At 38.7% G+C, this 16380-nt stretch overlaps 1 protein-coding gene across 3 annotated transcripts in view; it reads left to right on the top strand.

Moving 5' to 3' along the window:
* The window catches only part of SPEN (spen family transcriptional repressor), a 94161-nt gene that overhangs the window by 33264 nt on the left and 44517 nt on the right, over positions 1–16380 (top strand). The gene's annotated exons all lie outside the window — the stretch shown is intronic.

Here is a 16380-nt window from a genome sequence, read left to right on the forward strand (position 1 = left end):
AGATCTGTGCTTTAGAAAGGCATCTGCTTTAGAATAGGAAAGAGAGATTGCAGTTAGACAATTTCAGTATTGCATAGAAGGAAAACTTGGACATTGAGAGTGCCTAACTTGGGAAAAGTGGACATTGTAATAACATTCAGATGATATCGATTTATGAAAAAGAGAATCAACTTTTTTGAAGACATGGAGAGCCTTTTGGTGCCGTTCTGTAAGAACAGGGCCAGGTAGGTCTTCCTTTGTGCACACTGCAGAGCCAGATAAGTGTATTGCCTTTCTCTGAGTACACATTCAAATCGTTGAAATACTTAGCTACAATTCTTAGTAAAGAGGAAGGTGAAACCAAAATTGATGTAATAGTTAAAAGAGTGGTCATTATATTGTTACTGAATCAAGTACAGAGAAATAAAATATTTGGGTGTTCAGAGCACATCCATTGTCTTGGGGTTCATCCCCCCTTTTATCAGATATCCTCCTTTCCTCTATAATTATATTGATTACAAAACATGTTATTTTTTTAAAAGATTTATTTTTTGGCTGTGGTGGGTCTTTGTTGCTGCACATAGGCTTTGTTGCTGCAGCGAGTTGGGGCTACTCTTTGTTGGGGTGCACAGACTTCTCGTTGCAGGGACTTCTCTTGTTGTGGAGCACAGGCTCTAGGCATGCCGGCTTCAGTAGTTGCAGTGCATGGGCTCAGTAACTACGGCTTACAGGCTTCAGAGTACTGGTTCAGTAGTCGTGATGCAGGGGCTTAGTTGCTCCGAGTAATGTAGGATCTTCCCAGACCAGGGATTGAACCTGTGTCCCTTGCATTGTAAGGTGGATTCTTAACCACTGGACCATCAGGGAAAGTGAAAGTGAAAGTCACTCAGTTGTGTCTGACTCTTTGTGACCCTATGGATTATACAGTCCATGGAATTCCCCAGGCCAGAATACTGGAGTGGGTAGCCTTTCCCTTCTCCAGGGGATCTTCCCAACCCAGGCATTGAACCCAGGTCACCCCCATTGCAGGCAGATTCTTTGCCAGCTGAGCTACGAGGGAATCCCCTCAAAATGTAATATTTTGAGTTGTTATTGTCAATTCACAATGTTCAATGCCCTTTTGGAAGAAATAAGTTCTTTTTTGTAATCCTTAAAACTTGATTGTGAAATGGTGACATTCCAAGTCCTTTAAAAATGTTTTAAATCAACAGGTTATCAGTTCAGTTCAGTTCAGTCGCTCAGCCGTGTCTGACTCTTTGCAACCCCATGAATCACAGCACGCCAGGCCTCCCTGTCCAACACCAACACCTGGAGTTCACTCAGACTCACGGCCATCGAGATGGTGATGCCATCCAGCCATCTCATCCTCTGTCGTCCCCTTTTCCTCCTGCCCCCAATCCCTCCCAGCATCAGAGTCTTTTCCAATGAGTCAACTCTTCACATGAGATGGCCACAGTACTGGAGTGTCAGCTTCAGCATCATTCCTTCCAAAGAAATCCCAGGGCTGATCTCCTTCAGAATGGACTGGTTGGATCTCCTTGCAGTCCAAGGGACTCTCAAGAGTCTTCTCCAACACCACAGTTCAAAAGCATCAAGTCTTCGGCGATCACCTTTCTTCACAGTCCAACTCTCACATCCATACATGACCGCGGGAAAAACCATAGCCTTGACTAGATGGACCTTTGTTGGCAAAGCAATGTCTCTGCTTTTGAATATGCCATCTAGGTTGGTCATAACTTTTCTTCCAAGGAGTAAGCGTCTTTTAATATCATGGCTGCAGTCACCATCTGCAGTGATTTTGGAGCCCAAAAAAATAAAGTCTGACACTGTTTCCACTGTTTCTCCATCTATTTCCCATGAAGTGGTGGGACTGGATGCCATGATCTTCGTTTTCTGAATGTTGAGCTGTAAGCCAACTTTTTCACTCTCCTCTTTCACTTTCATCAAGAGGTTTTTTAGTTCCTCTTCACTTTCTGCCATAAGGGTGGTGTCATCTGCATATCTGAGGTTATTGCTATTTCTCCCAGCAATCTTGATTCCAGCTTGTGCTTTTTCCAGCCCAGTGTTTCTCATGATGTACTCTGCATATAAGTTAAATAAACAGGGTGACAGTATACAGCCTTGAGGTACTCCTTTACCTATTTGGAACCAATCTGTTGTTCCATGTCCAGTTCTAACTGTTGCTTCCTGACCTGCATACAAATTTCTCAAGAGGCAGATCAGGTGGTCTGGTATTCCCATCTCTTTCAGAATTTTCCACAGTTTATTGTGATCCACATAGTCAAAGGCTTTGGCATAGTCAATAAGGCAGAAATAGATGTTTTTCTGGAACTCTCTTGCTTTTTCCATGATCCAGCGGATGTTGGCAATTTGATCTCTGGTTCCTCTGCCTTTTCTAAAACCAGCTTGAACATCAGGAAGTTCACGGTTCACGTATTGCTGAAGCCTGGCTTGGAGAATTTTGAGCATTACTTTAGTAGCATGTGAGATGAGTGCAATTGTGCGGTGGTTTGAGCATTCTTTAGCCTTGCCTTTCTTTGGGATTGGAATGGAAACTGACCTTTTCCAGCCCTGTGGCCACTGCTGAGTTTTCCACATTTGCTGGCATATTGAAGTGCAACACTCACAGCATCATCTTTCAGGATTTGGAATAGCTCAACTGGAATTCCATCACCTCCAGTAGCTTTGTTCGTAGTGATGCTTTCTAAGGCCCACTTGACTTCACATTCCAGGATGTCTGGCTCTAGGTGAGTGACCATATCATTGTGATTATCTTGGTCGTGAAGCTCTTTTTTGTACAGTTCTTCTGTGTATTCTTGCCACCTCTTCTTAATATCTTCTACTTCTGTTAGGTCCATACCATTTCTGTCCTTTATCGAGCCCATCTTTGCATGAAATGTTCCGTTGGTATCTCTAATTTTCTTGAAGAGATCTCTAGTCTTTCCCATTCTGTTAAAATATAGCTTGGTTTTATCTATAAAAGAGGTTTCTATTCTATCTGTATGACTGACTGGAAAATTAATCATCCTCTGTGCCCCTTAATTGTTACAGCTTTGGTGAACAGATCCCTAGCAGTGCATTTCAAATGAGCAAACATGGGCTTGATGACAGTCTCACTGTGAAGTCCTTGTAAATGATACACAAACTGTTTCTGCCAAGATATTCACAGTATTTATTTAGCTGCTGACAAGATGAGGGGCAGGTCGCTTAATGTTACAAACTTGCTGTGTGCAGAGACCTGTGCTGCTGCTGCTGCTAAGTCGCTTCAGTCGTGTCCAACTCTGTGCGATCCCATAGACAGCAGCCCACCAGGCTCTCCCATCCCTGGGATTCTCCAGGCAAGAGTACTGGAGTGGGTTGCCATTGCCCTCTCTGAGACCTGTGCTACTGGGTGTCTATTTCTTTCTCTGTCTTGGTTATTTAGGGAGGCCCTTTTCTTTTCACAATAAATTTTAAATACATAAGTTAAAAACTTTGGGGGTCAGCCTTTTTCTTTTTTGTTCCTCCTTTTGGTTTGTCCAAGGAATATGTCAAGTAACCTACAGACTTTTATTCTTTCTAATCACAGAAACAGGAATTTAGATGGAAACCCTTAAAACAAATGTAATAATAAGCACAGATAACAGCATATAAATAACTGTCGTTGGTTGTTGTTCAGTCACTCAGTCGTGTCTGACTCTGCAGCCCCATGGACTCCAGCACACCAGGGTTCCCTGTCTTTCACCATCTCCTGGAGCTTGCTCAGACTCATGTCCATTGAATCGGTGATGCCATCCAGCCATCTCGTCTTCTGTCATCCCCTTCTTCTCCTGCCTTCAATCTTTCCCAGCATCAGGGTCTTTTCCAGCGAGTCTACTCTTCACATCAGATGGCCAGAGCTTCAGCGTCAGTCCTTCCAATGAATTCAGGGTTGATTTCCTTTAGGATTGACTGGTTTGATCTCCTTGCTGTCCAAGGGACTGTCAAGAGTCTTCTCCAACACCACAGTTCAAAAGCATCAATTCTTCAGTGCTTAGCCTTCTTTATAGTCTAAGTCTCACAGCCATACGTGACTACTGGAAAGACCTAGTGGGTGATCTCTCACTGTCTCTTGTCTCTGTGGCTTTCAGTAAGCCATGTCATCTTAAATTGTGTTTAGTTTACCAGTTTGAAGAAATCAGAATTTTAGAGCAAGCTTCCTTCTTAAGTAGGTTTTAAGAATTGGAATAGGTTGATTTAAAAACTGTATATAGGCAATTCCCTGGCAGTCTAGTGGTTAGGACTCCATGCTTTCACTGTTGAGGGCCTGGGTTTATATGTTGAAATATATAAAGACGAAGCTTGGAGATAGGAAGGGGAAGAAAAAGACACACATACAATATCATTTCCAGGTCAAAAAACTAACCTGTTAAGTCCTTGTGGTGTTTGTTTAAAGAATAATTTACTTTTTATTGAAAGGGAAATGAAAAATAATTTTAAAAATTTTATTTATTTCATTTTGGCAGTGCTGGGTCTTTATTGCTGTGCATTGCCTTTCTCTAGTTGTGGCGAGCAGGGATTACTCTCCAGTTGCACTACGAGGGCTTATTGCGATGGCTTCTCTTGTTGCAGAGCACAGCCTCTAGGGTGTATGGGCTCAGTAGTTGTGGCACATGGGCTTACTTGCCCTATGACATGTGGAATCTTCTCACACCAGGGATAGAACCCTTGTCCCCTGCATTGGCAGGCAGAGTCTCAACCACTGAACCACCAGGGAAGTCTATAAAGTATTTCTTATTGCTGGTATTATTTGTAGAACTTGTACGTGTATTTCTTTTATATGTTTTGAATAAAATATATCAAAAATTGTCTACAGTTTTATTAATTTTTTCTGTTAGCTTAAGAATATTTTACCTGAATTATAGTTACATAGTAATTATTTAGAATATTGAACAAATTCTGAATTTTTACAACAGATAAAGGTAAAATGAACGTGACCCTTTTAACTAAAAAAGTGTTAGCATGGCAGTCCCTAAACTGACAAGCTTTTGAAAAATCTCACACACACACACACACACACACACACATATATAATGTGTGTGATCAATTCTGCTAATAATTTTGTGAATGATGTAGATGTTTTAGATTACAGTTTCTTAGAGGGGGAATTTTATTCACATATCCTTTTGTCTGCAATTTCATAAGGAAGTTTTGTAGTTCGTTTAGTTTATGAGAGAATTTCAAGCTCATGAAGGAAAATTTTCAGTATTGTCCGTCTGAAGCTTTGTGGAAAAGTATGGATGAGGCTGAAGAGGTGCTAGACGTGGTGGCAGTGCATGTATCAAGCGGACAGTGGCAGTGTACTTTTCGCTTCTCTTAAAGTATGCTCATTTATAATGTTGATTGGGGGAAGGAATTCTCATGTTATTACTATTACCTGGCTATGTAATTTGCTATGATATATATTATATACTGGAAACTGTCAGACATGGCACCAGTTTTAACAGATACATACATGAAGTAAGAGTCAGTTTCTTAAAGTTGTTAAAGGGATTAATAATTAGTGGGGTTTTTTTGGTGATAGTTGCAATGCTTAATCATAAAAACACATTTGTCTGAAATTTTATCATCAAAGGTGATCTTATCTATAATTTGGGCTTCCCTGGTGGTTCAAATAATGAATAATAATTTCTGAATTCAGTTGGAGATAAAGTTTGTTTTTTTGCACTGTTTGACGTGAATCACTTAAATTGAAATGGGATTTTTTTTGGTTATTATTCTTTGAGTGTGTAAAGAGAAGATACTTGTGCTCTGAAACCACTGAAACATAAACTGTCTACAGTGTAAAAATCAATGATTAGATATCTATTGATTTGGGGGATAAAACCAAGTGAAATGTATGTTTTAGATGTATTCAGAGGACTTTCAAGGAGGAACAGTAAAGGTTTAGTCAAAAAGCCTTTAGAAGAAGCCAAAGTCAAGGATAATAAATATTCTTAGGATTTTTTTTCTTTGTCTTTTTCCCCTTATTTTTATTTAGCATGAAACTATTTCCACTCTTATTTTAAGCTTGAGTAAAACATTGCATTTTAAATATCTGACTTATTTCTGCATTTCACAGACATTCTTGGCCTGTTTTATTGTTTTTGTCCTTCTGCCTCATTTTTACTTTTTTAAGATAGTTGAAATTGTCTGAATTTTCAAAAGAATGTCTTTCCAAAAATCAGTATTATGAATAAAATGTATTTGTTACAGTGGACTATTCCAGCTGCTAAATGAAGTTTTTATTTTGAAATTTGCAACTCTTATTTGTGATGGATGGCTTTTTTGACTATGGTTTTGACTTTTTTAATGATTATTCTTTCCCTGAAATATTGGTATCTTAAGTTTTTAAAAAAAAAATTAATTTTGGTGTGTGTGTGTGCTTGCGCTCACACGTGCTCTTCTTCCTTGCTTTGCACAGGCTTTCTCTAGTTGGGGCAGTGGGGACCACTCATGATCATTGTGTGCCTGCTACCCTTGTGGAGTACAGGCCCAAGGCACCGGCTTCAGTAGTCCTGGCGCAAGGGCTTTAGTTGCTCCCAGGCATGTGGAATCCTCCCCCAGACCAGGAATCAAACCCCATCCCCTGAGTTGGCAGGTGGATTATGAAATCCACCGCACCTCCAGGGAAGTCCTCTAAGTTTGCATTAAAAAATTCACCTTTTTGGAAGGAGAAGGAGAACTAACATGCTTGCTGTTGTTTATTTGCAGTCCTGGAGAAAACTGATCTAAAATCCACATTGTTTTGCTTCATTTTGAGTGGGGCTGCTTTAAGTACTGTTAATTTCCAAAGGAATAAACATTTGCTCATTCCCTCCTTAACGCAGTTTTGGAATGGTTAGCACGTGTGGGGTGGTTTAGCGGTGTGTGCTTGAAGAGCTGCTGTTCTTCGGTCGCTCAGTTGTGTCCTACTCTTTGCGACCGCATGGACTGCAGCATGCCAGGCTTCCTTCACCATCTCTCGGAGCTTGCTCAAACTCATCTCCATCGAGTCGGTGATGCCATCCAACCATCTCATCCTCTGTCGTCCCCTTCTCCTCCTGCCTTCAGTTTTTCCCAGCAGATGAGTGCTGCTGCTAAGTCACTTCAGTTGTGTCCGACTCTGGGCGACCCCATAGACGGCAGCCCACCAGGCTGCCCTGTTCCTGGGATTCTCCAGGCAAGAACACTGGAGTGGATTGCCATTTCCTTCTCCAATCCAGTATCCCCATCTAATTAATTAATTAATTTTGTTGGTAGTGTTTTTTGCATTCCCATCAATGGCAGGCATACTGAAGAGCCGGTATTTTGGAAACATTCCTTTCCAGTTTATCGGGCAGTAAACGACACACTTCTGTCTTTTGGGATCACCTTAGCCAGCTAGGCCTTTTTTGTATGCTGAATATGGAAGATGGAAGTGTTTGCTAATTGCTTTGGTGGGCTTAACTTCCATTATGGAAATTTATAAATAGGTCTAGTTCCTTTTTTTAATTAAGTACAGCATTTCAGTAAGGCTTTTGAGAGGTGTAGGTAGGTGTTGCCAGCGTTGGCGTTCCGCGCAGAATAGGCAGTCGGTGTTGGAAACCAGTGCTAAGCTGACCCATTTTGACTGTATTAGGAGCCTTGCTTTCATTAGGAGCCTCTGCTACTAGTGAAAAGAGAACGAGCGAGGTAGACATAGAGCTGAGCGTAAATGAGAGTTCATTGTGTGCCCTGGGCAGCCAGTGCCTCTGAATATTATGGGGAGAGCTAGGAACTGCTTGTTTGTGACTCAAACCAGCCTAAACTGGAATCATCCAGTTTGAGTTGGCGGCTTGCCACCTCCCAGAGGCTTCCTTATTTTGCCCGTTTTTGCCCGGCCCTCAGCACAGGGGGCGGGGCCTACGCGTGGGGGCTGGCCCGATTTGGGGAGGAGCTCCTGGGAAGTGGCTGCAGGTCAATCCAGGTGTGTTCCCAAGGAGGCAGCCTTTCAAAAAATTCAGGAGGCCAAGAATAGAAGCTGATGTGAACACCACTCTTCAGTGCATCTTTCCATTATTACTCTCTTGTTTTAACTGTAACTTTCTCTCTTCTGCCCCTCAGAAACTAAGGCTGGAAAAATAGCTTCTGCTGTACCGCTGCTTGGGTATATCACAGCATGTTCTGTATTTGGTGATACGGAATTTGTTACCCCCCAATTAATTAATTATCGGAGTTCCCCAGGAACTTGCTTTTAGTTGTTAGTCTGTTTGCAGTGAAGAACTCTCTGCCGTGCTCCTTTTCATTCTCTTCACCGAGGTGCTGGGATTTATTTTGGCTTGTTAGGTGGAAGGAATGAAAAATAGGTTAGGGGGATAAACTTGTGACTTGGTATCTTGTGAGTTTTAATTTAACTTTGATGTAAATTTCTAAATGTTGCTTTAAAAATTAACAAAAAGTAATTTCAAGCCCTAAACAAACTTTAAACTTAAAAATACTGTGCCAGATTGTATTTGATTTAGAAGCAGAGTCAAAACAAAAATGCTTAAATTGTAGATTTTTAGTGTCATGACTGCTTTGTGCATAGCATCTTTCACAACTTTCCTCTTTGACAAATAAGGGAGTTAAATATGGCCTAATTCCTGGTCAGAAAACACTGAGAAGTCACAAAATATTAAAGCCACAAATAAAGGAGTGCATTTATTTTTGTCTTTAGAAGTGCCAGAGCTATATAGAAAATGTAAGTGCCTATAAATTTGTTTATGTTTTAAACTTTTGGAATGAGATTGAAACCTGTGTTGTTGTTGTTTTTTTACTTACGGTAGAAGTTTAGAGTGGTTTTGGAGACCTTGTTATTCTCTTTTATCTTTTGTGAGTTGTTTTCACTTGAAGGCTTTCTATGGTCTTTCTCAGAAGCCATGGTATAATTGTACCCTGCCCTGAACAAAGGGATCATCCATGCACAGAACTAAAGGGAAATGTGTATTCTCCTTTTAAAATAAACAGTAGCATTTTCTGAAGCTTAGAATTAGCCAAGATTTCATTGTCTGCCTTCTCCCCCTAGTTTTTTTTTTTTTTTTAATCTGTTTCTTCGAGTACAAACTGAGTGTTTACCCTTATCTGTAAAGGATAGTTTTGTGATTTACTCTCGTGAGAAAATGCGAAGAGCACCCTTTGATAATTTATTTACTTAAATTATTAGTCATTCATTAAACTAAATACTATTAGGGTTTCATACTGCTACAAATTGTATAAAGTCACTTCTGTGGGACATTTTCCTACATCTGCTTTGTAGGATAAAGGGACCTCTCTTTTCAGGTATACAAGATAATAAGTGAAATATATTTTAAAATTAACTTTGCAAAACAGAACTGGTTTTCCTAAGAATCTGAGTCATACTCTTAAAAAAACTTCTCTTGGTTGTAGAATGGATTAAAAATATATTCAAATATATGGTGATAATAATATGTATTCTTTGAATCAGATTGGAAAATATATAATTCAAGTAAAATAAGATTGGACTTTTTGAAATCTTTTATTTATGTTTTTAAAGTTGTGTTTATTTTTTGCTGCCCTGGTCTTTGTTGTTGTGTACTGGCTCTCTCTAGTTGTGGTGAGCGGGGCTACTCCACGGTTGTGGCACACAGACTTCTCATTGCGGCGCTTCTCTTGTTGCGGAGCATGGGCTCTAGGGTGTGCGGGCTGTAGTTGTGGTGCGCGGGCTTGGCTGCTCCAGGGCTTGGCTGCTCCACGGCATGTGAAATCTTAGATCCTGGACCAGGGATCAAACCTGAATTCCGTATATTGGCAGGCAGATTCCCAACCACTAGACCACCAGGGAGGTCCAGAGGACATTTTAGAATTTGACTTGGTTAATAACCTTTTGAGTTTTTCTTAATCCCATTAAATTAGAAAAACGAAAAATTGTTTTAAACTTGTGTGAATTGCTGGTACAATCCCAAATAAAGGATGGTGGTTTGTTTTTTTTTTTAAACTTATCAACAAAGATAGTTTTTAAATTTTAAAGTGATAGGTACCCAAGAACTAAGTTCTACTTTGTCTATTTATTCCTCTGTACTCTTGAAGTGGAAATGTATGTTTTCAGGGATCAGTCTGCTCACTTACTAGAGCTGTCTGGAATTAAAATGAGAACTTACGTGACTTTAACAAAATAACACTTTTCCGTTAGTTTTTCTTAATGATTTTTTGTGTATATTGTAACAATTATTAATTTATTTGAGAAAATATTTATTTCCGTATTTATGGCTGTGCTAGGCCTTCATTGCTGTTCTCGGGCTTTCTATAGTTGTAATGAGTTGGGACTACTCTCTAGTTGCAGTGGCTTATGTTGTTGCACAGCATGGACTCTGGGGCTCTTGGCTTCAGTAGCTGCTGCTTGAGGGCTCTAGAGCGTGGGCTCAGTAGTTGTGGCACATGGGGCTTAGTTGGCCCTGCAGCATGTGGAATCTTCCTGGACTAAGGATTGAACCCCCGTGTCCCCTGCATTAGCAGGCAGATTCCTAACCACTGGACCATCAGTAACAATTATTTTAAAATGTGCTAAACCTCTGAAGTGTTACCTCTCATAAATGGCGTTTCTTTTAAGTACTGTAATGGCTTTAACATGTTCTTGTTGTTCAGTCGCTCAGTCATGTCCAACTCTTCGCGGCCCCATGGACTGCAGCACGCCAGGCTTCCCTGCCCTTCACCATCTCCCAGAGCTTGCTCAGACTCATGTCCATTGAGTCGGTGATGCCATCCAGCCATCTCGTCCATCCAGCCATCTTGTCCTCTGTCGTCCCCTTCTCCTCCTGCCTTCAGTCTTTCCCAGAATCAGCGTCTTTTCTAAGGCTTTAACATGGCCTCTTGTTTAAGGATGATGTGCTTATTTATTGGGGAGCTTTCTGGTTCTAGAACTCAGTTGTGCATTACTGTATACTCTAGCCACGTGTGGCTGTTGAGCTCTTGAGATTTGGCTAGTCTGTGCGCTAGTACTGATCCACGCTATAACACGATGAACCTAAAAAAAATGCTTAGTGGCAGAAGATGGTAGGAAGGACCACATATTATATGATTCTCTTTATGTAAAATGTCCAGAATAGGTCATTACAGAGGCAGGAAGTAGATTAGATTAATGGTTACCTTGGGCTGAGGATGGAAGATAATGGGTTGTGCTGCTAATAGGTATGCATTTTTTTTTTCTTGAACAATGCAAATGTACCAAAGTTACATTATGGTGATGGTTGTATAATTGTATAAATATACTAAAAACTATTAATTGTATACTTTTAAATAGGTCAGTTTTATGGTATGAAATTATTATCTCAGTGGAACTATTTTAAAAAAATACAAAATTTTGAAGATACAGCAAAACAAAGTTACTAGTTTTTATGTTGACTGCATGTTGAAATGACATTTTGAGTGTATTACATTAAATAAGATACATTATTAAATTTCACCTGTTCTTACTTTTTAAGGTGTGGCTACTTTAAATTACATTTTTGTCTTCTATTAAATTTCTGTTGGACAGCACAGTTTTAGAAATGAACTCTATCAAGATGGAATGTCATGGAGTAATTTGTGCATTCATATTTAGTGTTTTTCATTTTCTTTTTTTAGAGAATAGCACCCATTATTTTTATTAATTCTCATGACCCTTCTATTCTTTTGACATTACCGATTAATGAAAAAACCTCTTGGGACTTTTCATAAAGTCCCAAGACTTAAAATATAGTCTTTGCTGAGTCTGTCTTTTTCAAATTTAGGATTGATCAGCCTAAAATATTAAAATGCATGTTGATTTCCAAAGTGGCCAAGGGAATGTCTCAGTTGTTGAAAACCTTTAATGTGTAAGTCTCTAATAAATTAACCTTCTAAGAAGAAAATTATGTCATCTTAACTGAGTGATATTTTTTAATTAAAAAAAAAAACAACACCTCAACCCCTTAATCTGAAGGTGTAATTTTTAAATGATGGCTAATACTTTTGATAAAGGTTTAAAGTGTGTTTAAAATACATGGAATTCTGGTGTTGAAATTAGAATAAGACACACATTTAATAGATACTTGTCTTATTTCTAGATGCGATTTATGTAACCAAAACTGGGGAGTTCTGTGACCCTTTGAGTGTTGTTTTTGATCCTGGGGAAGGGCACACTCCTCTCCTGAATGTGCTGTGTCATGGTAGTTGGATCCATTTGGAGTGCCGCTTTTGTTTGTTTCCATTGGAAGAAATCGCAGAGGAGTTGTTTAAGAGGAAGGACTTGAGGCTGGGGTTTTTTAGTGAGTAATGTGAAGTCATTTATAAATAAACACATGCATCAAACAGTGGGTGGCTTTAGGCTTCCTAGTGGGAGTTAGGTGCCCTGGTAACCTCTTGAGTATGAAGCTACCTTAATAAAGAGTTTAGAAGTGGAAAATAGCAAGCCTCTTTTTAAAAATCTGGATAGGAAAGAGTTGCAATTAGCTCCAAAGTTAAATTGGAGAAAGGCAAAACCCAAAGTTCAAATTTACTTGTGGGTTTGGTAAAGACTACAGCATTTGTTCATAACCATTTGGGAATTTAAAAACAACAACAGCAAAATGGTTTCGCTTGATCCATATGCTTTCTTGGTTTATGCCTTTTAAACCATTTAGTTGTTCATACAAGAAGTAGATCTAGTTTTATACTGTGTGTAGTTGAGGAAATAAATCCACTGTAATAACTAGCAGTTTAGATTTCTCCTCAGTTTGTCCCTTGAATGATACATCCATCCCATGGGTGTTCTAAGGGCTTTGCTGCCTTACAAAACGATGTCTTGTTCCTTAGGCACATGTGTTCTATCTGCCTGTCACTTCTAGGATGCCTTCATGTTTGATGCTCTTTGCTTTGAGTTACCTGAGTATCAGGTTTTGTGAGTTTTAAGGTTTTGTGAGTCTTACATTGCCAAAAATGTAATGACACTGCAGGCTGAGGCTTTTTGGAATTTAAGCTAAAGGTACTTTTGACCCTAGAGGAAAGGCTACAGTGAGAATATATACATAAGTAATTTTCCCACTTTATCTGCTACAAATTTTTTTTTCCGCTATGAATCTGTCCATGCAGAATCTGATCACATACCTGCCCCACTCCCAAATCTGTTTAAAAGAAAAAATAATAAGCTGCACTTTGTGACTAGTTTTCTGCTACCCCATCATCTTAAAATTAACTTGAAAGTTTTTTAGAGCCCCATGAAGCCCATCAGCAAATATGCCACGCAGTTCTTAGTAATATATTTATAAGAGCTTAGCCCCTTTCCAGTTTTTTTCCAATAGCCAGTTTTTGCTATTGTTATTAGAACACTAAGATTTGAAACCACCAACCTATAGTTTCTTAAAAATATTTATTCAGTATTTATTTATTTGGCTGTATTGGGTCTTAGTTGTGGCATGAGGGATCCGTTTGTTGTTGTGGCTCATGGACTCTCTAGTTGTGGTGTGCGAGGGCTTAGTTGCTCATGGACTCTCTAGTTGTGGTGCGAGGGCATGTGGGATCTTAGTTCCCCAACCAGAGATTGAACCTGTGTCTTCTGGATTGCAAAATGGATTCTTAATCACTAGACCACCAGGAAGGTCCTCCAAATATGTTTTTAATGCCTAAACTTGTAAGCCTTCAATTTTTAAAAAATTGTGGTAAAATATACATAGCATAAAATTACCATTTTAACTGTTTTCAAGTGTACAGTTCAGAGGCATTGAGTATATTTACTTTGTTGTACAACTACCACCACCAGTCATCTCCAGAACTTTTTCATCTTCCCAAACTGGAACTCTGTAATCATTAGACAATAATGGTTTCTCTTCCCTAGTCCCATTCTTCTCTCCCCTAGTCCCTGGTAACCACCATTCTAGTTTTTGTCTCTCTGAGTCTGACTATTCTAGGTAACTCATAAAAATGGAATAATACGATATTTGTCCTTTTATGTCTGGCTTATTTCCCTTAGTACAATGTTTTAGAGATTCATCTATATTGTAGCAAATGTCAGAATTGTCTTCCTTTTTAAGACTGAATAATATTCCTGTAGGCTTTTGGGGAAGAAACCTTTACTTATCTAGCTGTTGTTCTATAGATTAACTATTTGCATATTCCTTGTATTTAATTCTGCTAAAAAATAGTGTCAGTAATAAGCTTAAAACATTAACTTCAGCTGTAATTGCACCCAGAAGAGTCACTTGTACTTAATTTTTTTGTTACCAAGCTACACATATGCTACAGATAGCATATTTAAGCTCAATTTTAAATAGTATTTTCCATCAAAATAAGGTGCTCTTTAAAAAATTGTCCTTAGTAATTTTGTTTTTTCCTTCATTTATGTAAACTATTGGACTTTAGAATAGGAAGATAAATAAAATCAATTATTTTAATACTGCAGTTGAATTTACCACTACTTTAGTGACCATGAACTCTACACCTGTTTAATCTTATCTACGTATAAGGCAGAGAAAGTACCTAAGGTTTAAGCATGCTTGATATTTACAAATGCTCATAGGTAAAGGCTAGGTGGAAACTAAAACCCAGAAAAGTTAATTTTTGAAGAGTAGATTTTCTATTATACTTAGAAATCCTTAGAAAATAAATTATTTATTTTTTATATTAGTAGAAACTAATTGCAGTGTAAAGAAAAATTATTGCTGGTGGATTATGGCTTTCTTTCTGCTTCTAGCTGTGTCTCTTAAGGTAAAGGTTACACATAGGCATATGCATGTGCGTGTGCACACACACACACACACACACCCCCATGGAGTATTACTCAGCCAGCAAGCAACACAGTCAGACCTGGAGATTACTATACTAAGTGAAGTAAGTCAGAAAGAGAAAGACAGTATCTTTTATCACTTATGTGTAGAATCTAAAAAGATGATATAAATGAATTTATTTATAAAACAGAAATAGACTCAAAGACATAGAAAACAAACATATGGCTACCAAACGGGGGAGGGATAAATAAAGAGTTTAGGATTAACAAATAAATACTACTGTATATAAAATAGATAAACGGTAAGGACCTACTGTATAGCACAGGGAACTATATTCAATATCTTGTAATAACCTACAGGGGAAAAGAATCTGAAAAAGAGAATATAAATAACTGAATTATTTTGCTGTCCACCTAAAACTAACAAACATTGTAAATCAATTATACTTCAATTAGGAAAAAACAGATAAATGTTGAAAGAAAAGGAGACAAAACTTCTGTCGGTTTCACTATTTAAGTTAATCATCATATTTTTAAAATCAGATCTTTTCCCATTAGAAGTCTTTGTGGTTTCTAATGATAGAAGAAATATGTGGACAAAACAAAATTGACATTAAAATATTGGTTCCATAATTTAAAAATGCATTTTCACTCATTAATATATTAATACAGTCTTTCTCAATAAGTATCCTAAATACCAAGAATTTAAACTAACTTTTCATTGACTTTTGGTCTAAAGAGTTTAATTTATAATTTATATAGTCAAGACCTATAATGCTTTCCCTATTTCTTTCCAGATAGTTGTAGAATCACCAGTTAGAGCTGACTCATTTCTCTGAAATTATTTCTGGGGCACCTTTACCTTGATGAGCCAGGTTGTGGGGCCTCGATTCAGCAGAGCCTTATATAAGCCAGGTTGTGGGGCCTCGATTCAGCAGAGTCTTACTGACAAGACCCAGCACGTAGCTTGTTACATTGACTGGTTTGGAATCTCTCCATTTGTTTCTAAGGAACAAAGAGAAGTACAGTTCATTTTGTATTTTACTTCTTAGGTTTTGTGTGTCTGTGTTCAGTTCATTCGCTCACTTGTGTCTGACTTTTTGCCACCCCATGGACTGCAGCATGCCAGGCTTCCCTGTCCATCACCAACTCCTGGAGCTTGCTCAAACTCATGTCCATTGAGTTGGTGAGGCCATCCAACCATCTCGTCTTCTGTCCCCTTCTCCTGCTTTCAGTCTTGCCCAGCATCAGGGTCTTTTCCAATGAGTCGGCTCTTTGCATCGGGTGGTCAAAGTATTGGAGCTTCAGCTTCAGCATCAGTCCTTCCAATGAATATTCATATTCAGGACTGATTTCCTTTAGGATTAACTGATTTGATTTTGCATTCCAAGGGATTCTCAAGAGTCTTCTCCAACACCATAGTTCAAAGCATCAATTCTTCATCTCTCAGCTTTCTTTATGGTCCAGTTCTCACATCCATACATGACTACTGGAAAAACCAGCTTTGACTGGATGGACCTTTGTTGGCAAAGTAATGTCTCTGTTTATTTAATATGCTGTCTAGGTTGGTCATAGCTTTTCTTCTAAGGAGCAAGCGTCTTTTAATTTCATGACTGCAGTCACCATCTGCAGTGATTTTGGAGCCCCCCAAAATAATATCTCTCACTGTTTCCATTGTTTCCACATCTGTTTGCCATGAAGTGATGGGACTGGATGCCATGAACTTCATTTTTTGAATGTTGAGTTTTAAG

The sequence above is a fragment of the Bubalus bubalis genome, chromosome 5 (assembly GCF_019923935.1).
Source record: "Bubalus bubalis isolate 160015118507 breed Murrah chromosome 5, NDDB_SH_1, whole genome shotgun sequence".
In the NCBI taxonomy this organism is placed as follows: Eukaryota; Metazoa; Chordata; class Mammalia; order Artiodactyla; family Bovidae; genus Bubalus; species Bubalus bubalis.